This window comes from Oxyura jamaicensis, chromosome Z (assembly GCF_011077185.1).
Source record: "Oxyura jamaicensis isolate SHBP4307 breed ruddy duck chromosome Z, BPBGC_Ojam_1.0, whole genome shotgun sequence".
NCBI classification, from domain to species: domain Eukaryota; kingdom Metazoa; phylum Chordata; class Aves; order Anseriformes; family Anatidae; genus Oxyura; species Oxyura jamaicensis.
This window is the reverse complement of record NC_048926.1, coordinates 78,149,515-78,171,467: the sequence shown is the minus strand read 5'-3', so window position 1 is coordinate 78,171,467 and position 21,953 is coordinate 78,149,515. Positions and strand designations below refer to the sequence as shown.

The following is a 21,953-nucleotide window of genomic DNA, read 5'->3' as shown; positions in this document are numbered from 1 at the left end:
ATGTAAACATAAGTACAATACATGCTAACATGAAATGAGTAGGAGCTGCTGAAGTGGGTAGCTTTACTAAGATGAGTCTTTTTATAGAGGAGGGGTGTTTAATCAGCCATTTTTTACAGGTTTATGAAGAAAACGGATTTAGTTTTACAAAGGTTATCAGCATTAACAAGCATTTCTGTCTTTTCGCCATTAATGGTGTTATACCATCCTTTAACAAAATTATTCATTGTGGCATGCAAGGCAATGTGAGCAGTACAGATTCAAAGTGCAAACCAAAGGGATATAAACAAGAATAAAACTGCAGCCGCTCTTTCTGTTACCCACCTGGCAAACCTTACAATTACTCTCCAGCTCCTGTTCTCATCACCAAAGAAAGGCTTTTGTGCCTCACTTCTTAGATCCCTATAATGACCACAATATATCCATATCTCAATTGACCTTTAGTATCTAAGGTCTAGAATCCACCTTAGTATCCACCTCAAAATCCGCCTTTAGTATGACACCTGCTTATTATGTCATACTAAATATCTGTATGGACAATTGAAAACTGAGGCCAAATTAACAGGATCATGTAATTCTCTAGAAAATTGAGCACAACAGTTGCAGTCTGGGAGAGGATACCAGGCCAGTATTCTTTGCTGATTCTTTTGTTTTATTATTTATTTTAATAACTCAAAGGATAATGGGAAAGGAAGCTGCATGATATTTTTATTGCTGTGACTCTGGGGAGTACATTAATAAGATATGATAAATTCTATATAATAGAACCCCGTATTTCAATCTTCTGTTGCCAGCAGGAATCTTCCTATGAAAACCGATGATGTCATACTGCTGTGAAAGTTATTAGATCAAATGTGTTCACATATTTACTAAGACAAATGTAATCATGGAAACTGCAAAATCAGGAAGCAAATTTTGTACATAAGTGTTCACTATCAGACCCAGACACAAATATTAAAAAAAAAAAATGTTCAGGCCTAGTTTTCCATGTTCAACATCAATACTCTCAGGTTAACCAAAAGCATTTTAAAAAAAAAATAAATAAATACTTATTCAAATTATTCTTGCTAGGATTGAAAAATTCATGCATAAGAAAGCAATTACTTTGCTTACTACTCGATCTGAGAGTCTGCATATACCAAAGTGTGCAAAACTTAGTCTTTGCTCTGACAAAAAATGTTTACATTCATAGAACAGTTTCTTTTCAGATGCTGTTGCAATAATGAAGCTTCACCTGTAGTTTTTCTGACATCAAGGGATTTTCAAGCTTACAGGTAAATATTCCAGAGTAGGCTTTAAATAACAGAGGGAAAGTGTCACCATGATGCAGGGCATCACACATATATTTCCCTTCAAATGAAATAAAAAGTAATTATATTTCTTACTAGCAATCTGTAATTTGTACTCAGGGAAGATCAAACCCACCTGGATGCCATCCTGCATGATGTGCTCTAGGTGATCCTGCATCGGAGGCGGGTTGGACCAGATGATCTTCAGAGGTCCCTTCTAACCATGGCGATTCTGTGGTTCTGTGACATTTAAGTAAGTGTAAATCTATGGTTTAGTGGTGCCAAATTTCTTGTTTTGAAGGAGCCTATACACACATTCATATCTTAGCCTGTAACCATGCCATCTCAGACATCGTCATTATTATCACACCATCACCAGAGCTTTCAACTGATTTTTGTCCTACTGAGTATCTCAACACATTCTTAATAACAGTCTGTGTAGTGAAATCATGTTCAGATTCACATAGAATCATAGGATCATTAAGGTTGGAAAAGACCTCCAAGACCATCTGGTCCAACCATCCCCTACCACCACTGTCACCCACTAAATGACTTCCCTAAGCACCATGCCCAACTTTTCCTTGGACACTCCCAGGGATGGTGACTCCACCACCTCCCTGGGCAACCCGTTCCACTGCTCTTTCTGAGAAGAAATGTCTCCTCATTTCCAACCTAAACGTCCCCTGACACAACAGGCATAGTCAAGGCAATTTTATATATCATCATAAGGTTTTTATGATCTCAAGGAACTGTCTGGGGTGAATATGACGTATTTGAGCAAGAAGTCAAATGCATTTGCTTTCACAGTATGAACTGACTGGCTGTGTCTGCTGAAGGAATACCAAAAGCATTATGTCTTCCCCAGTTTTGAACAAATACGCTCCTCTCTAGTATGATAGATTGAATGCTGAGGATGCAAAAAGCCAAACTGCTTGACTAATTCTTGTCAATGTTTACATTATCTGTTCCAAATCTGAAATTGCAAGGTCGCTTACCACTTCAATAAAATCATTCTTCTTCACATAAAGCACAGTTGTACTGTCATCAGTTCTAGATGATACCACTCATTTTTCCTCAAGTTGGTGGAAATTTATCAACACACAAAATAATTCTGTTCAGTTTTGCTCTAAGTTATCACTTTGGCTTGGATTTTTTATTTATTTATTTATTATTATTTTCCCTTTTAGGTTATTACATGATCCAAATAGCAGCTCTGAGACTGTACTGCTCAGTCAGAATTAGGGACCCCAAATCAAGAGGTAAAAGCCTGGCATAATCAATATTTAAACAAACAAAAAACAATATTCATCTATGGTATATTGTTAGTTCATTTAATTTGGCAGGTGTCTTCTAGACTTCTAGACACTAGAGGTATTTGTCAGTTTCTATAGAATTGTTATTAGTGTCTTTATTGTTTGCTTAATTGAAGCTAGACTTTATCATTAAAAGCTCCATCCTGTGTCATTCAGACTTTTCAAATGAATTTGTCTTTGCCTTGAATAATGATATTCCTACTCTGCCAGGAAGATTGAATAGCAATCAAATGAATCTTTTAAAAAAGTACAGTGCTTTGAAAAATCAAACCTCCTGTTCACACCATCAACTTTGTTATTATTACCACTTCTGAGAAACTGCCATTCTCTAGACCAAATCCTAAAGTTCCTGGTATGAACAGTGGATAAAAATGGTGTTTGTGGGAACCTGATGAGATAAAACTGGGGGATGGAAGATGCTGAGAATTCTACACCTCACAGAAAACATTTTATGTTTTCCAACCATCTACACTTCTTGCTGTTTTTGGCATCTTAATGAAGCATGGTGTAACTTTTTACCAACCTGTCTTGCTTATTGATGAATGACCATCAACTTCACCCTTCAGCATTGTCAAAACCCTTGCTGTCAATATCTTTTAAGCTCATATTGGGTAGGAATATTCATCAGTTAACTGCATGCTTTTATCTTAGGATACGCATGTCTAGGTACGTTATCCAAAGACTTGCAACACAGACAACAGTTATTCAGCACTCCTTGTCTCATTTATAGAAATCAAACAAATAGCTGAGAGTAGTTCTTAATAAATAATGTCAGCATTTTATCTCATGATTGCAGACATACTAGCTCTTTTCACTATGTCATCCATCTAAAGCATCACTGATATCTCTTTTATGTTCCTAAATAATTTCACTAACACTAATAAAATAAATATAATAATAACAACAACAACAATAAAGCACCTAAGCACGGTCAACAAATCAAATCTCTTTTTATTTTTATGTCTAGTAAACAGTAAATTCAGTTCACACGTACACTCATCACATCTATTCTGCTGTTTTTCTTTTCTCACACCTGCAAAGTTCATTCTAAAACCAGGAGTATAGATAGCTTAAAAGCTTATGATTTTTTTTTTTTTTTGGTTCAAACCTGCATGCTTTTTTAAAGTATTGTTTAATAATTGTTTAATAATAGTTTAATAATAACTAAATGTTTAATAATAAAATATAAAAATAATAAAAAAGTTTAATAATAATTAAATGTTGTTTAATAATAGTTTAATCTGTAAGATTTCCAATTCTTCATGACATTCAAATCAGCTATGCTTCCTTTTCCTGTTTTTATAACCTAGGACATATTTATAAATGCAGTTCATCTACTCAACCATTTTACAATTCATAACTGATTTCCCTATTTTATCTCATTTATTAATGGACCTGTTTATCTAGTGATTACATCAATATGTTTGAAACCCCTATGTAATTCCAACAGAGTGTAGCTTATTCTGACAAATAACTTTATAAGCAGGCTATGGATTTATGTGTGCAATAGATAATTCTGTGTCAAACATTAAATGCAAATTCTGCTCAGGCTTATTGATGAAAATTGCTACTTCCTGGCCACAAGCTGCTGAGTTTTCAACACCAAATCCACATTTTTATTTGCCATCTATGCCAGAGCAACATGGAATATCAAATCACACTGTTTTCTGCATCCTTATGTGCTATGCTCCATGTAAATTTGCCTCTTTGGAGACTGAATATGGAGACTGAAAACTGAGGTGTATGAAGGTGTAAATCTAGCTTATAACTTCTTAATTTTTATCAAAGGGGAAGGAGGAGAGGTGAGTCCATTTCAACTTTCAGGTCCCATAATATCTTCAGAAATTTAGAAAAAAAAATGTTTCATTTGCATGGAAAGCAAGGAAAAAAATAAATACGTGCCTTCTTATAGAACTTTTGCTACACTGTGCTAACATCTGCTTTCTACACACTGCATTTTGCTATTGCTTTTCTGTTTTATTGACCTCATATTCAGGTCTTGTACTTTATCAGGACTGGTTATGATTCCCCACCACTGTACTTGCTATTTCAGCGCATTTAAATAAATTGACCCAAACAGGCAAAACCTTCACAGCTTTCTCAAATAAACGTATTTAGCGAACCTACACATTGCAAATATTTCCATGGTATCACTTAATGACATACATAAAAGCCCAGATTTTGCACTAAGCTGGGAATCTTTGTGGAACCAGTTCTGATCTCTCTTATACCATTATAATTACAATGAAGTTGAATTTATCCTGGCATAAGAGAAAGAGGGAAATTTGTCCTAAACTTCTAAAAGCTTAGCAATATGGACCATTTATGAAATACAGATTTCTGGTTGTGTACATACTGTCCTTCTGAACCAGGACCAAGTTTTATACACTCCATTTACTTTGTAAAGAGCAAGATGCACTTCTAAAAATGTATAGTAGTCTCACGTTTCTTTAAAGTTTACAATAAAATGTTAAAAAAACTAATATCCTACCTTATATTGCAAAATAGTCAGAAATAAATTTTCAATTTCTTTTAAAATCTGAGCTGCAAACCCAACAGCTTTGGCAATTAAAAATCTCATTAACAAGCCCTCTTTGAAGACTGATATTGAATCTTTGGAGCAGACATATTTTGTTTTAGTACTCAATATTTATTTATTTTTCTCCCAGTATTTTGTTCTAGTACTCAGGATTTATTTATTTATTTATTTATTTTCCCATAGTGGTTTAAAATAAATTTAAATTCTAGGGGAAGGAGAAGCACTGAAACAAGTCTATTACCTTGTTGTTTAAACCCTGTTGAATGCGAAATTTGTGACTTTTGTGAAATTCACCAAATCAAAATTCAAACAGAAAGAAAAAGAAAGATAATTAGTGACAGATAAAGTATATTTTCTCCCGCTGACTTAAGAGCTCCTCACTTCAACCTGAGCCAGTCAGCTTCTGTTGCCTTTTAGTGGAGATGACCTTGAAAAATAATTTAAGACTAACAATATAGAAGTGTTCCTTAATATGAAATTTAGAGGTTTAGAGGGAGAGAGGAGTTGGTGGCTCCAAGTCCTGCTTCCCTCCTGTTTGAGGTATACTTGAGCTGAGAGAGGGAGAACTGAGAGAGAACTGAGTTGCTGTGAATGCTGCACTGTCAAGGGAATTGTGTCAGAAATCCATTTCATTCTGCAGGATTTTGCTGGAAAATGATGAAAGGTGAGCAAGATTAGAAAATAGAGATGTGTCACCACGTTTGGATTTGAAAACAAAACAAACAAAACAAAACAGTTGTTGCATCTCAAATTATGCAAATCTTGATGTCCCTGCAAATTCTGATCAAGAAATTGTTTTCCAGGAAATTCCATGATGTACACTCAACAGAAAATCTTATTTTTAAGGAGAAAAGAAAAATGATTTAGAATAATTTAGCATGCTCAAATATAAAAAGAATCCCACCCCAACCACAAAACAAACAAACAAACAAAAACTTCAGAACAAACAAATTACTGATTTCTATTTTATATAATGAATATTTCCTTTGTGGGGTACTGAAGTAAATCTGCCCTTCTACATGTTGAAAGAAACAAAATTCTGGGATTATTTAGTGGGGAAAGGAAGCTCAATCCTGCTGTTTTTAGACAGTTTCCATATTTCAGGCTAGGATTTAACCATGAGTAGATGTAATTGTAATGAAATTTTGACAGAAGGCAAGTAAGAATTAGAAATAAATATATAATTAAAAATATGCAACTATTTAGGTTTAGCTTCCAGGAATGGGAACAAACAACCTGTGTCACTTCCATGAGAGCTGTGTCATCTCCCAAGATTTCCTTAGTAGTTTATCACGAGATGAAAAAAGACCCATAATCCCGAAAGATTTACATAAGAAATACATAGAATTTATAGTTTTCCCTGCAAATGTTCTAAGCAGCAAAATAAGAGGTAAAAAAGATCCTATATATTTCTTGAAGTAAAAATCTTTCTGTGATCATTGCGAAACTTACTTGACTGTATTGGGTGTGATATATTGTGTCTTTGCTATGGACAGTTAGTGTATACATGAAGGATGTTATTCTCAGAAAACAAATAAATTAACACATTTTTCTCATCTCCTTTTCTGTACATTACTGTGACTGTTTTCATTCCAGAAATGACACTAACAAAGACGGACTCGTATGTACAGACTAGTAATGATAATAGCAGCAAAGCTGTTACATTGCAGAGAATAGTCTAGGCAATTTTTACAAATGCAAGAAAACTGAACAAAATGTTCTAGGAAAGCAGCTGTACTAAACCAATAGTTGCACTCTTGATAAGCATTCAGGAAGAGTTTGGATCTGAGAAACTTTCAAAAAGTGAAAACTTGAGAAAGTCTGGAAGAGGTTCCAGAGATTTTTTGCTCAAATTGTTTGTGAATTTGCCTCAGCTGTCATGGATGTCTGTGTGTGTTTGTTTTTTAGAAACACTCAAACAATCACATTTTACTTGCATGATTATGTGAAAAAAGGTGAATTTCACACTCATGCACAAATATTTGAAGAAAAGGAATAGCAGATCTGTATCTGTGTATACATGCAAGAAAAGCCCACACACTAAACTATTCAGACAAATAATATAATTCCTGAGATGAATCTGCCCATTCACGAAGAATCTAAATATTAAACTGTGAGTATAAAATGAAGTCCATTTCTGAGCTATGCAAGGGGAGATGGCAATAAATTTTGGCAAAATACTAGTGGGAATGTCACACCTAAGCAAATTAAGGAAAAATAAATAACCAGCGGGCGGGGGGCGGAGCTAATTGTCATGAATAAAATTTAATCGTTAATTATTCACTCATCTTTAATATTTGGTTTATAACTGATATTGAATAATTAAGGTCTGCAACTATAAGGAGGTCCATGAAAATCCTTGTTCATATTATTAAATATATCCTAACACTAGTTTCATAACTGTTTCTCTGTCTTGAAAGGTCTAGATTACTTTCATTTTCTAGAACATTTATCAGAGGGCTGCATCAGGAAGATTCCACTCCTTCATTTAGGAAGTTCCATCCAAAATTTGCCTCCCTTGTTATGGCTGTCTCAGCAGATTCAGAAAAGAAAGATACTTGATCTTCCAAGCCTCTACTACATTTTATCCTCTGTTCTCCAACAATCATTTTAATTTTCATACATAACACTGTCCAAGTTAGTTTTATTTGTTTGTTCGTTTGTATTCTTTTTTTCCAGTCGATGGGGTCTTCCAAACATTTTTCTATTCTTACATTACAGATGCTGTATTTTGCATTATTTACATTACATAGTAGCACGGTCTGTACTGGGATAAACCATACAAAATGCATTGCAAAATATTTTTGCATGGAATCAAAAAGAAAGCAATTTCAAGATTTTCCTTACATATTTACTTTTTTGTGCTGAAGCACAAAAAAAGCAACAAACTACAGCTGTATCTACATCAGGCTGGGGGAAGATGTCCTGACATCACCTCTGATCTCCCTTCTCAAATACACTGTTGTAGGACATGTTCAATAAAATACTCATGTCAACGAGATACCAAAATAAAGTGAATAGAAATAAGCTTTTGCATCCCATAGACACTGCTCTTGTTTCATCCAGGTTCTTATCTCTAAGAAATGTTGCTAAGGATAATACTTGTATCTTTCTAAGCTTCTTCAAATTCTTCTAGTCTTTACTGTCCTTTCAGGACATCCATTTACTGACTTGAAATATGTGCAGATCCAGTTCATACTGGGTATACTTGATATATTGCACTTTTTAATCTTAATCTGGTAAATCATAGAATCAGAGTGGCCTGGGGTGGAAGGGACCTCAACAATCATCTAGTTCCAACCTCCCTGCCGTGGACAGGGATGCCACCCACCAAATCTGGTTTGCCAGGGCCTTATCCAGCCTGGCCTTGAACACCCCCAGGGATGGGGTATCCACAGCGTCTCTGGGCAACCTGTTCCAGTGCCTCACCACACACCTGGGAAAACCCATCATGCACGCTGAATGAAAGATAGCCAGCTAAAACCCATTGGAAACAATTTTGATTTTCAATGTCAGCCTCTTTTGGGTTATCTTAAGTATCTATCGATACTTAAGAGTCTTATAAAAAGGGTGGAGAAAGACTCTTTACTTGGGTAGATAATGATAGGACAAGGGGGAATGGTGTTAAACTAAAAGAGAGGAGATTTAGATTAGAGGTTAGGAGGAAATTTTTCACTCAGAGGATGGTGAGGCACTGGACCAGGTTGCCCAGAGAGGGTGTGGATGCCCCATTCCTGGAGGTGTTCAAAAAGAGGTTGGACGAGGCCTTGGGCAACCAGATCTAATGGGTGACATCCCTAGCCATGGCAGGGGTTTGAAACCAAATGATCATTGAGGTCCCTTCCAACCCAGGCCATTCTATGGTTCCATGGTTTCTCAGTCAGGTTATTTAACCCCCAAATAATATAAAAGCATAGGAATGAACGTTAAAGTTTTCTCTTCAAAGCTTCCTGGTACAAAACTTGTACTCCCTTTAAAAAGCAAATAAAAAGCTCCACAGGAACTCTACCATTTTTCTTAAATAAGTGGCACTAACCAATTAGAGAAATGCCTAAATTACACTTCAGAATGACAGAAATATTCAAAATGTTTTATGTTTCCAAGGTTTTCTAACTGCATTTGCCAATCCTTTGAAATGTAATGAATACTAAGGGAAAAATTTTGAAAAAGAGGTCCCCAACTTGCATGCAAAAATACACACAACACACAGGAGGTTTAAAGAGTATATAGTGTTGCAGTCATTCGAACAGGGCATGTGAGTATGGACATAGGTAGTTCCCCATCCTCAGTTCGTGCAAAGCAGTGATGCATCACTGAAAATCAGTCCTGTTGCTGGCAAAATAAGCCCCAAACTGAGTGCTACTTGCTGTTGTCCATCCCAGCCTGCTGGATTTTTATGAGATTCCTGCACTACATGCTGCACTGACCCTGTTCTGGGGGCCAGCACCAGGTGCCACCAGCCCTCCTCTCTGGCTCAAACCCTGAGGACAGACACCTTGTAATATCAATATAACTTTTGTAATGCTAGCCAGCAATTTAAGCATTTAACAATCATTTAGGTAAATCTGAGGTTTATTTGAATCACCAGTTCCACTTTTTAAATTATTTTTTATTTTTATTTTATCATAGATTATTTATAATTTCTATACTGTTCTCTCTTCTCATGCTTCAGTTTCCACAAGATACAGAAAATAGTGAGATACCATGAACTACAAATAGCACCAACAGGATATGAAAAATCTTAGCAGGCTGTACTCACAATTCCCTATTGATTTTCCCTTCAATAATACAAGATTAATAGAATAATAGGAAGTAATGCAGTACAATGGAGATCTCAGAGTTAAAATACCAGACTATTAGACTGTAATAATAGCTAATACTGCTGTATCTGACCAGCATGTCATCCGTGATGCAATAGTATGGCATGGTAAATTAAGAATACAAGGTCCGGGCTTGTTTTTTTTTTTTTTTTTTTTTTTTTTGTTTTGTTTTGTTTTGTTTTGTTTTGTTTTGTTTTGTTTTGTTTTTTCCTTAATATTTAACAAAGGGATGTAGTCCAACGATTACTGATCAGGAAAGGAAAATACCAAGGATTAAACTAAAACATCAGCTAAAGTCATTTTCAGTGGTACGGTTAGAGAAGACTATTATTACACTTGTGTCATTGGAGCTTATGCAATATTTCATTGTAAGCAGAGCATGCTCTTTGCAGTGAAGAACCAACACTCATTACAAGAAGGTTTCTGCCCACTATGAAAATGCATATTGACTTAGCTGCAGAGCAACAGTGAATTACACAAAACTCAGAACCTAAATGTTCAGCTCTCAGAACCTAAATATCAGCAGCTATTAGTTTCCACTTTTTTTTTTTTTTCATATTTTTTACTCCATAAGCCTGCTTATCAAAATTATTTTTACTTATGTGCCATAAGGACTTCTCAAAATGCCAGCATTTTCACAGTGCAACAAGAGTGTTTAGAGCCTGGTCACCACTAGAACATACTTCACTGGATTTTTGTGTGCATATTTACAAGTCAAAGTCAATGTGATTACATGCTTACGCTCACAATACGTGATACAAATACTTGTTAACATTGGAAAATTGTCAAAGCTCAGGTATGAAAGACGTCGTATTTTCAAAAACATCAGTAATAATTACATTAAAAGAAAAATAGCCCTAGAATGATTTCACTGGACACTTTTTAGTAGTACAGAGTTTTTAAACTCTAATTGTCCTTCCAGAATTACTCTCACTTTCCAATCAGATAAAACCACTCTTGTCAGCACACCCATCCATGGGCTCCAGGAGTCAGTGAAATAGATCTGAATGTCAAAATTTAGCCTAGAATTGTATTTCCTGCTGTGCTTCTGTATATGTTTGCAGTATGCTGATGAAACCATTCCTTGGTCTGGATAAATATTGAATGTGCTGCTAGAGTTTGTTCTGTAAAATGTTATCATGAATTCTGAGCTAGAGAGTAAACATTTTAATACACAACAAGGAAAAGATCTCTTAACTGCTTTTAAATTGCAAGTACATAGCATCCTGTCAAAAGTTAACCATTAGGCATTTTGACTATTGCACAGGTAGTTGGGGGTTGCTTGTTTAATTGCAATGAATGACTTAACTGACTGCAAAATAATAATATAAAACTGTATAGCTATTCACTGTAATAAGGGGGCTTATGACATGAATATCAGCATTTTAAAATGTTCTGAGCTGATACACCATATCCTTCTTGGAAAAAGAGAAGAGAGCCTCCCTTTAACTCTCATGCTCAGTTTGGCCATTATTTTCAGAAACTATGCACAAATTAAGCAATTTTAGACATAATTATTTAGAAAACCTCACTTGGAGGTGGGAGGTGCAAATATACCAGCCAGTGTATCTAAATCATCCATATTCAAAACACCACCTCACCAATTCAGCTCCAAGAGAAAAAAAATACAGGATGGTGTATATGAAATGCAGCTGTATGCAAAAGAAAAAATTCAAAACTCTCTGCTCTGGGTGTGGTCATAAGAGATTAAACTGTAGTGAGCCAGAATTCATCCAAATCTTCAGCATCAGGAGCAGTGATACAGGAGCCATATAAATAGTATTAAAAGGGTAAAATAATCACAGGTAATTGCAGTGAACCATTGCTGTTTTTGGTGCATAGCTATTGGTATATCTTATGTATATGTTACAATATAATAAAAAATTGGTATATTTTATGTATATGCTACAACAATTGGGAGAGCAACAGAACGACAGTTGGAATACAACTGATCTGCCTTCAGTGTGGCTGATCTCTTCTGCCCCCTGCAAGGTGGAACTAATGACACAAAATTAACAAGAGGAGAAATTAAATGCCAAAAAAATTTCATGGCTCTTCAGCAGTAAGTTTACAGAGAAGAGCAATAGCAGCAATTACCAGGGTAGCAGTTCTCAGCACAGAGGTGGTTTATTTGGCATGGGGGAGACCATGAAAGGGTCCAGAAAGTGAAATCAGAAGGGTAAAGAGAAAATTAATCTATCACTGATTTTAGGACCCCCTCCTCACAGGAGACAACTGAAAAAGAAAGTAAATAACAGAAAAATTGAAAGGAAATCCTCTTTGCATAGTGTATCAGAAACAATCCACAAAGTAGTGGTTGGACTATGAACAGTCAGCATTCACACACACACACACACACATAAAATAATCAGAGGGATATTTGCAAAGGACTGGATCATTCTGCAGGCTTTTAACATTTGCTCTTATGCATGCAAAGGGAGTGCCAGGAAGAAAATCAGAGCTGAGTTTGACCAGGCAATAAGCTGATAGCATGCAGGTATCACCCATGTTTTCCTGTGCTGTACCATGTGTCAAGTAGGCGAGGTCCATCAGTCCTAACAGACCTCGGGTTGTATTGTCCCCTGCCAGAGGAGATAGCCATCATCAGCAGATCAAGAAATCACCTGTTTCAGCCTTAATTAAGCAGAAGAGTGACTTTTTGATAGGAGTTCCTACCAAAGAGGACTATGAGTGCCTCCAGCCCTGGTGCCTTTCCCTGGACTGGACCTCATCTGTTGGATATTTACATACAAAAATAGGGCACACATCTTCATGGCAGCTCTGGCCAGAAATATTGGAAGGTTGGTACTGCCCACGGCGTAACCTCTGAAACCATCCTAAAACCTGGTTTCATTGACTGTGGGATGACAGGGTTGAAATTAGTCAGACCTGGTGAGGAAGTCGCTAGAGATATGTGTTTATCTTTCTGGTTTTATGGTGTCTGTGTTTGAAATACCTCAGGTCTCAGAGCATGCCTACTGTCAGACCATATTGACAACACCCTTAATCACCAACTTCTCTGTATTTCTGTGCTTCACTCTCTCTCTGGTATTTTTAATATATCTTGCTTCTGCTTTCAACTCATCCACAAAGCTGTCAATTTTCTGAAATGCTTCTCTATCTCCCTCCTTCTCTATGCATGCCTACGTTTCTGATGATATCTGAATAACTCAAATGAAAGGCAGAACATTCTATTTTAAAGATGGGAATATTCAGTATTGCCAGCCCAGTTTGGTGCGTCTGAAATGGTTAAAATAGTTGATGTATTTGTATTTATGTGCAGTGCTATAATGAGGTCTTATTGACAGTAAAATAAATACCACTCATACCTCTGAGGAGCCACTGACAACCTTGAGTGAAACCTTATTTTAGGCTGGGTTCCTGGACTTTTTGTTCTTTTATGAAATACAATTTATTTTCTTTTCACTCTATTTGCCCTGATCTTTTTAAACACATCTACCACCATCCTCCCAGTCTTTGTCTTTTCCATGTTGCCAAAAATACATGCCTGATATTTGGAGGGAACTGATTTATAGATGAATTATAGCAGATTAGATGAATAATAGATGAATTCTAGCAGATTGACACCTTTATTTTGTCAGAGCCTTTGCTGAAAAGATGTTTCAGGTTTATCCCCAACCTGCAGAAAAGCTAAATATCTCTCAAAGGCAGAAGGACAACCAATGGGGTAAAATCTGTATTCTTCAACTAATCCTTTTTTCCTGGGCACAATGGGACTCTTCTGTTTTTGTTTGTTTGCTTATTAGTTTGTTTTGTTTTGTTGCTTTGTTTTTTTTTTTTTTTTTTTTTTTCATTTCTTTTTCTTTCTTTTGCTTTCATTTAACTCGAGAGGAAGAAACTACTGTTTGGCATCACCTTCAAAGGGCCTGAGCCAAACCTGCAGGAGTCAGTTTGCTCCCTGTCCCTGGTGGTCCCCGTTTCAGCCCTGCATCAGACCATGCTGCAGTGAGCAGGGCCCTCATGATCTACAAGAAACTTGCTTGTTTATCACTTACTGCACAGGAAATCAGCTTGGGTGCTCCAGACCATCTGAAACCACCCCTCTTTTCAATCTTTGCGCCCCAGAATTCAGCCCAATGTCTGGTTCACTGTTTATTCCTCTGATCATTGGAGAACTCTGCATGGGGAAAAAATAAAAAAATAAAAAAAAATCATTTTAAAAAAGTTTATCCCTCCAACATGTTATCCTGTCCCTTGGAATAGGCTGTTTGCTTGGGCAAACATGGGCAAACATAATAGTGTTGTTATTATACTGTGGTATTTCTAAAGATAGATTAAGATATTTTTATTTATATTTATTTATTTGTTTATTTTATTTATTTATGTATTGTATGTGTGGAGAATACAGGCTGAGCATAGACTGAAAGCTAGAGAAACAAAGATTGCCTTCTGAAGCTGTTTAATTGCATAATTTGGGAATTTAGGGCTGGATCCCGAAGGTGCTGACATAGATTTAAATTATATACCACTGTCTGGGATAAATGGTCCATAAAGAGAGAACAAATGGACCATCAATAGGCAGAGTTACTTCCAAAGTTATCTCCCCAGCATCATCTCTTCTTAAAGAACTGAACAATGGTGTCAAGAGAAGGACGGCTCCTTTTCACTGAAACTTTCCACATCACTGGCAAAAACCAGTGAATATGTTTTCCTCTCAGGTTTAATGATCTCTCTTTAAAATCTGTCAGAAAAGCTACAGAAATATTTTAAAGCAAATATCCTCAGGCACATCTGTGGATGCACCTCTTAATTATTTAATGCCAATATGTTAAAAAGCCTGGCACTGAATTAGATTTTTATTAACTTACAACAAGAAAAGGTGTGCATCCATGATTCTTCCTTCCCTCTCTAAGATTTTGGATTTTATGCTTGCAAATTGATCTCTTTGCCCTAGTAATCTCCATTTCCCTGAAAACTCCTGAGTTTCTTCTCTCCCCACAATAATCATATTTTCATGCAGCATTCACGTCTTTTACACAGAATTTTTACCTGAATTCAGCTGCAGTGATTACAACTGAAATATTCTAAGTAGAGGGACCAGCAAGGGTTAATACAGATATTTAAATTATTTAACCTTCATAATCAATGAACCAAGGAGAGCAATGGAGTCCATGAGGAGAAGGTGATAGTCTTTATTGGAGTTACTGGTAAATGTTTGTTAGCTGTCTATTCATTTGTTCAAAAATCAGAAAGAGATTGTGTGTAAATGTTAATAGCTTGAAACAGGCAGAATAAGCTGAACTCTAAAGTAAACATTATTTTCCTAGTAAAGTGAGAATAATTTTAGTAACTATTTTTTTTTTTTTTGTAAATGTACTTGTTTATTAGTAGTACCATAAGAAAATTAAATAATAATTAAAAAGAAAAAAAATGAAATAAAAAGATAAGCTAAAGCTCTATTTTACTTCTCTGTGCTGTAAAAATGTGAACACCAACAACGTTATAAGAAGTGGAGACATGTTTCAGTTTGCTGAGTAAGAAGTAATATAAACAGATAAAATCAGGCAGCGGCAAGAATTGTTAACTATGTCATGTTAGTGCATATGCACTTATTTAGTGCATGTCCCATTATGTTCTTCACATCTGCAATGATACAAAGATATAAAAATTTGCACAGAGTTTTTGAATGTAATGTAGCACAAGTATACTGCAAATCAAAGAAATAAAAACATTTGGGAAAAAAAAAATCTTTTACAATTCAGAAAATATTATGCCACAGACATATTAGATCATGTATTATTGCCTTAGAAATTTTTCAGGGTGCTCTAGTTGAATAAATATAATATTGTGTGTGCAACATTTGGAGTTTGATAAGTATGAACAGATTTCTATTACTGCTATAAACAGAAATCTGAACACTCAGGAAAAAAGTTCAGTCCTACATCCTAGGAACATATTCACTATTTATTTGCTGAGCTGTGCACTGTGGACCAAGAGCTAAACTTAATATGCACATATGCACCAGGACACAGTCCTCCTTTCCCTGAAATTCGTTTTTGCTGCATCAGGTATCCTGTGTTAAAGTATTAGGACATATAGAGCAATAAAAAAAAGTCATTGCCTTCTGCTAAGAAATCATCTCTCATTTTTGAAGACATTACCAACCTGCACTAAATAAACTTTGGGCCCTGGCAAAACCAGGAAATGATTCATGTAAATCCTAAACTAAAATAATTATCGTGCTTAGCACTGGTGCAGCTCCTCCCTGTCCTTCTACCAGCACCCCCTGCTTAGACGAGGTACCTGGGACAGACTCATGAGAGGTATTTTCTTATCTGGATAACTCCCAAAGGGACAAAAAGCAGTGGGCAACAAAAAACAGTGGGCAGTTTAGATTAGCCCAGCCCTCCTTCTCCACCTTTTTTTTCACAGGAAAATGGGCACGAGAGGGCAATGGTTCCTTGTCCCGCAGAACAGCCATGGGTGCAATGAGGAGTTTAGTGATGAAGACAGCAGTGAAGTACAGCTCTAACCATCACGATCACTGGGGAAAGAGATTGCAGGTGCTGAAAAGGGTGGTCCAATATTTTTCAGAGGACAGCAGCCAAGTGAAGAGTGAAAAAAAGATTTTGCTAAGTTGACTTTTTTCTGTTGGATTGGTTCAGATGCACCCTGGCAGTTTTCTGTTTGACTACCTGGACCCTAATGGTGTTTATAAATAAATGCTCCTTGAAAATTGCATTTGAAAGACTCCAGAATTTTCCTACTCATCATCCTCCAAACCAGAAAAATAAAACAAAAGCAACGACATAAAATCCCAAACCAAAAACAGAATAGGTGAGTTGAAAATGTCTGTAGATTTTTAGTTTGAACTTTTCTGCCTCTTTCTACAGCAGAAATCATGCTTATTCCACAAACATAAAAACTCAGTGCACAGAACTCAGACTATTAACCTTTTCTTTCTACATGATCATACCAACACAAATTTAAAGCTTTTTTTTTTTTTTTTTTTTTTTTTTTTTTTTTTTGTAATATGCGCTACTTTGCTTGCTCCAGAGAATAACACTAAACTAAGTGGTTGAATTTAAAGAAAAATAAATTGTACTGATCTGATCCACCTTGCAGTTATGGATATGCTAACAACTCATTCATTATGTAAAAACGTTTCCTGCCATTACAGCTATTTTTCTGTTGTTGATAATTTGCCAGCACTTTTGTTCTAAATCCTGATTATCATTGGTTTGCAGCAAATTGTCTTCAAAAGCAGCAAGATTTTTGATGTTGCTGTGAGAGAATAGAGAGGAATTTGTGGATGATTAAATGGATACAAATACATCCAGACACACTGTCTAATGTGGGTAAAGGTTTGGGCAAAAGGTTTGCTGCATTTTGGTGCCGAGATATATATTTTTTTAATAAATAAAAGTAAAATAGACTCAAGCTGAACACAGTATAAGTCTGTTGTTTATACCAAGAGTACATCCAATTTAACTATCTGTAGGATATATTTATATACATATATATATAGTCACATGGGAAAATATAAAATATTCCAAGCTTGCTTTTCTTTTTGTTTTCCTCAGGCTAAGTGAGGAATACTGCCACTACTGCAAGTGGCATTATGTTCATGTAAAGTTGGGGTGAGAGAGGAGAATCAGCATCCTAATTTATTTCTTCATGTTGGGCTGGAATTTTTGCCTTGCCCAGAGAAGACATTACAGCACTTCCCTCCACGTGCTTCCTCACATCTCCTCCTGGACAATGATGCTGTGCCTGTGTTCCTCCATTTTTCAGATGAAGCTTCAGGCAGCATCTTTCTTCCCTTCTGCTGCTCCAGCACGGGCATTTTCTGCTCTTCAGATGTGACAGTCAAGGGCCCAGCCCTGAAGTCCTTCCCAAATGTGCAGTCCCCACATTGCCTCTAGAAATTCAGCTAAGAAGCCATGACAGCAGTGACATGTGAAGAAATACCATCAGGATGTTAATTAGCTCCTTTTTTCTCATTACGAAAAAAGCCAGGCACTGAGGGAGGGCTTAGAACAGAATAAGGTGCTACATCCCATAACTACCCACTAATAATGTATTTACTAATATAGATGTCCTTTACACAATTTGTATGATAAGCCATCTACTTCTAGTTTATTCTTGTACAGTTGTTACCCTAAAACATCTTAACTACAATAAAAATAGCTTGGTGTTTATTATAGCTGTAAACATTTAATCATTGAAGGTGAAACGACACAGTGAACTTATTAAATCCTGCAAGATTTAATTTAATATACTTGGTATGAGATATAAATTTTAAATTAGCTTTAATAATCCTGCATAAAAGTTAATATTTCTTGAGTAGGGTCATCTAATCATGACACAAACTTTCTTTTCTCTTATTTTTATTTGTTAAGTTTGTATTCCTTATTTCCTGTTTCCCCTTCTTGTTTCACATTCAAAATGCAGAGACTTAAGGGAAAAAGGTAAAACAGAAACTGACAAATAAGTCAAATAAACAAAACATGCTCCTGGCAGACCCCTTGCTAAGAATCCTAAAATTAGTCCTCTAATGCCATTTAATAAACCACAGAACTATTTGTTTGAAGAAATAACATTTACCCAGATAAGGAAACTAAGAACCAAACCATCCCAGGCATTATTGCTTTTCTCTCCATTCCCCCAGGTTTTAGCTGGCACCAGGTTCTTGGGATTTAACCAGCAGTTAAATCACATTCTGTATTCAGTATCCTCTCATTGGCGGTGACTACATGGTAGAAAACACATCAGCCTCCCATGTTCTGCATCACATTACTCCGGGTTACCTGAAATCATTATAATGTGCAATTTTAGTAATGCTGCATTGTTAAAATCCAGCCGTTTCAAATTTATAGGTGGAAACGACATTCTGAAGCCACAGATAACTGAGTACTTCCCACTGCCACTTACTAAATGTACACGGTGTAGTCTCTGAAACATTTTAATGGGCAGATGCTCTGATTATGCATACCATTTAATACGACTTTTACAGAAACTCTTATCGTACATCAGCTTCTCTTTTCTTCTCTCTTTCTCAGTTTCTCCATCTCTGGTGCTCACACACATCATGTTTCACTTGGGATACCGACCTCCCCAAGGGACAGTGTTCCTCTGAGCCTCTGGGTCACACCTGCTCATAGGTTCTGGTCCAGAGCAGCTTTTAGACACCGTGGTTTTATCCCCTACCCAATGGCTCATTTCAACAGACAGGAAAAAGCTGAGAACTGAGCAAAGAATAAGGAGAACAATGCTAATTATCTCCAGTAATTTAAATACATAAACTAACGTTGACTCTCTATATCCTGTTTCCCAAGTGCTGAACCCTTAATTAACCCTTTCCTCATCACCTTTCCTTAGTTTATGAAAAGGTTTCCCTTCCTTCACCCTTCGTCTTTGAATGACATTGCTGACAGATAAGAAGAACCAAGCCAGCAATACCAACAACATATTTAGTGTCTAATCCTTCCCTTTCCAGATCTCATCCGTGTTTAAGCAGCAGCGAGCAGAGAGGTCACCCCATGAATAGAAGGGTACAGTGCTCCTTATTTACATGATGCTAATGCTTATGCAAGTTACAGACGAATACAGCTGCTGCCACCTTCCCTGGGAAGCTCAGGCACTGGTCACAGCCACAGACCAGTCAAGCTGGTAACACATTTTTCATGGAAGTGTGAAGCACTAAGAGCTGGTGAGGTGGAGCAGGGGACCTCTGTGATTTACTGTGAGACGATAGCAGACATTTTCAAAAAAACAAATGCCCTCCATTGAGCCCAGCTTCTTTAGTGGCTTTCAAGTTATAGGAATATTTGTTGGTGATGACAATGCTGCAGAGCCAATCAAGCTGCCGTGCTACACAGCCCTCGGTGCGAGGAGCTGGGTGTTGAAAATAACCCTCATGCATTATTCATTAATACTTGATGTTTATGCAAATTGCAGAGGCATGTGCTTGCCTGACCATCCTGGGTTAACAACAACAACAACAACAAAATACATGTTTAGCTTCTCCCCAAGCAAACCAGCAAGCTTTGGGTGTTCCACACAATCTATATAATCTGTGATATTTCTCTTTCATTAAATGCATCAAAAAATTGCAGTCCTTACCTGGTTAGCTTTGCAGGGCCCTCAGATTTTCTGGATGAAATAGCCGACTGTGTGGGCAACCAATAAAACTGAACTGAAGAGCTGATTAAGGGCACTTGCTTAATGTGAAGCCGCTCACTGAATATTCATATGATGTCTGTGTTTATGCAAATTAAAGCAAAAGAAAGCCCAGAGGGATTGGTTGCCATAGCCTGCAAATGCTATGTACAGCAGTAAAACACGGAACAGTGACAAATAAATCTTGAAAATCATAGGTAGGAAGGAGAGAGAGGAGTAGAGGGTATTAAAATTCTTACATGAATGACAATTTTTAAGAGCTTTATCTTATCATATCATTTTGAGGCTAATCAAGTATTTTTCTGCAATGTACTAATCTGTAATTATCATTTCATGAGACAATATCACTAGAGTTTGTCAGCTTTATTTTTTCTGTATTTTTGTAAGCAAAATCTTTAGCATATCAAGTAGGTGAAAAAATAATTACAACAACAATTATAGTGTAATGCATTAGGAACAAACTCCATTGGTTTGTTTTACACTTTATTGTCTTTCATCTGATGTTGTCTTCTCGAGCAAAAGGATAGAAAAATACAGAGTGTGCCAGTGGGAGTCTGCGAGTAAAGAAATTTAGGTCTTTGGTATCTTAATTTTGTAGCATATCTGCTTCATTCCAGAAGCATCCTGGTATGTGATATGGTTAATATTATTGTTGAACTGTTTTGTTTGTTTGTTTGTTTGTTTTTTCTTAGTCCAAAGCCATGTTGAAAAGACCAAGCTTCTTTACAATTACAAACAAAGCCAAAAAAAAATAAAAAAGAAAAAAAAAAGTGAAATTTACATAAAATGGTAAATCGGGTTCAGATATACCTACCCAAGTCCTTAGTATTCAATCACCAAAACTGATAATGCTTTTTCACATGCAGATATTTCAAAATCAGAATGATATAATGTATCAGCATTGTTATTTCCCTGATAAGCAAGAATATATAAAAATAGAAATCTCTTTTCTTAATCAATATATTTTTGACTTTTTAATTTATTTTTCAACAATAAATTATACTTTCAGAGAGATTTCTGTTTTTACATTTTATAAATAGTGCCATTGCTATTCAAGGTTAAAGCAGGATCAGATAAAACTGCCTCAGCTAGAGATATTTGAATTATGGATCAGTAGGTGCCATAGGCTCTTAAGTTTGGTGTGATGTCCTCTGATATCTATTGCCTGCTGTTAGCAGATAACTGCAGCTGAAAACAACTATAACCACCAAACCCAACAGAAACAGCTTCTCCATGGGTATTCATGAACAATGGTCACTGGTTTGTAGGAGGCTAATGGGATCCCCTTCCTGGCAAGACAAGTTGAGATAAAATTGTACTCTCAGAAAGAGGAGCGATGGTCCTGCTGAAAGTAATCAATGTCTGCCCTCAGTTCTATCAAACATTGTTGGTTTTGCTTGTGAAATGGTCCCATTTCCATGTTTCCACTTGCCCCAGAGGAGACTGAGGAATTTGTTCATGACTTCTGAGTTGATGCCATTGCTTGTTGTGAATTTGGAAAAGTAGAAATCTTATTTCTATTTAATATTTTGTCTTCATATATGTGAAAAATTACTGTATTTAGATATTCTTGGAAAGCCTTCATATCTTACAACACCAACATTGCTATAGGTAGCCAGAAAAAAAGGAAAATGCAGAGTGCTCACCAGAAGCTGGGGCCTCAACCTAACATAAATAGAAGATATATACTGGGGGACAAAGACAGTTGGTTACAAGGACAGAAAAAAGAGACAGAGACTAAGAAGAAGAGGCCAAGAGAAGAGTCAGGCCTGCATTCACTCTCGTACAAACTGGGGTCTCATGAGCAGCTGAGTAATAAATATCCAGCAGATGGTAATCAATCAGTTGG

At 36.3% G+C, this 21,953-nt stretch overlaps 1 long non-coding RNA gene across 3 annotated transcripts; it reads right to left on the bottom strand.

Annotated features, from left to right (window-relative positions):
• Positions 1-1,482: 1,482 nt before the first annotated feature.
• LOC118156030 lies at positions 1,483-20,228 on the bottom strand. 3 transcript variants are annotated; one of them, XR_004746121.1, is made up of 6 exons: positions 20,048-20,228; positions 18,530-18,732; positions 16,226-16,466; positions 13,978-14,097; positions 12,059-12,196; positions 1,498-1,529 (listed from the first exon to the last, which is right to left on the bottom strand). It is a non-coding gene; the product is annotated as an uncharacterized LOC118156030 (long non-coding RNA). The 3 variants fall into 3 exon arrangements; XR_004746119.1 differs by lacking the exon at positions 16,226-16,466; XR_004746120.1 differs by lacking the exons at positions 12,059-12,196; positions 16,226-16,466 and having other exon boundaries at positions 1,483-1,529.
• Positions 20,229-21,953: the final 1,725 nt, after the last annotated feature.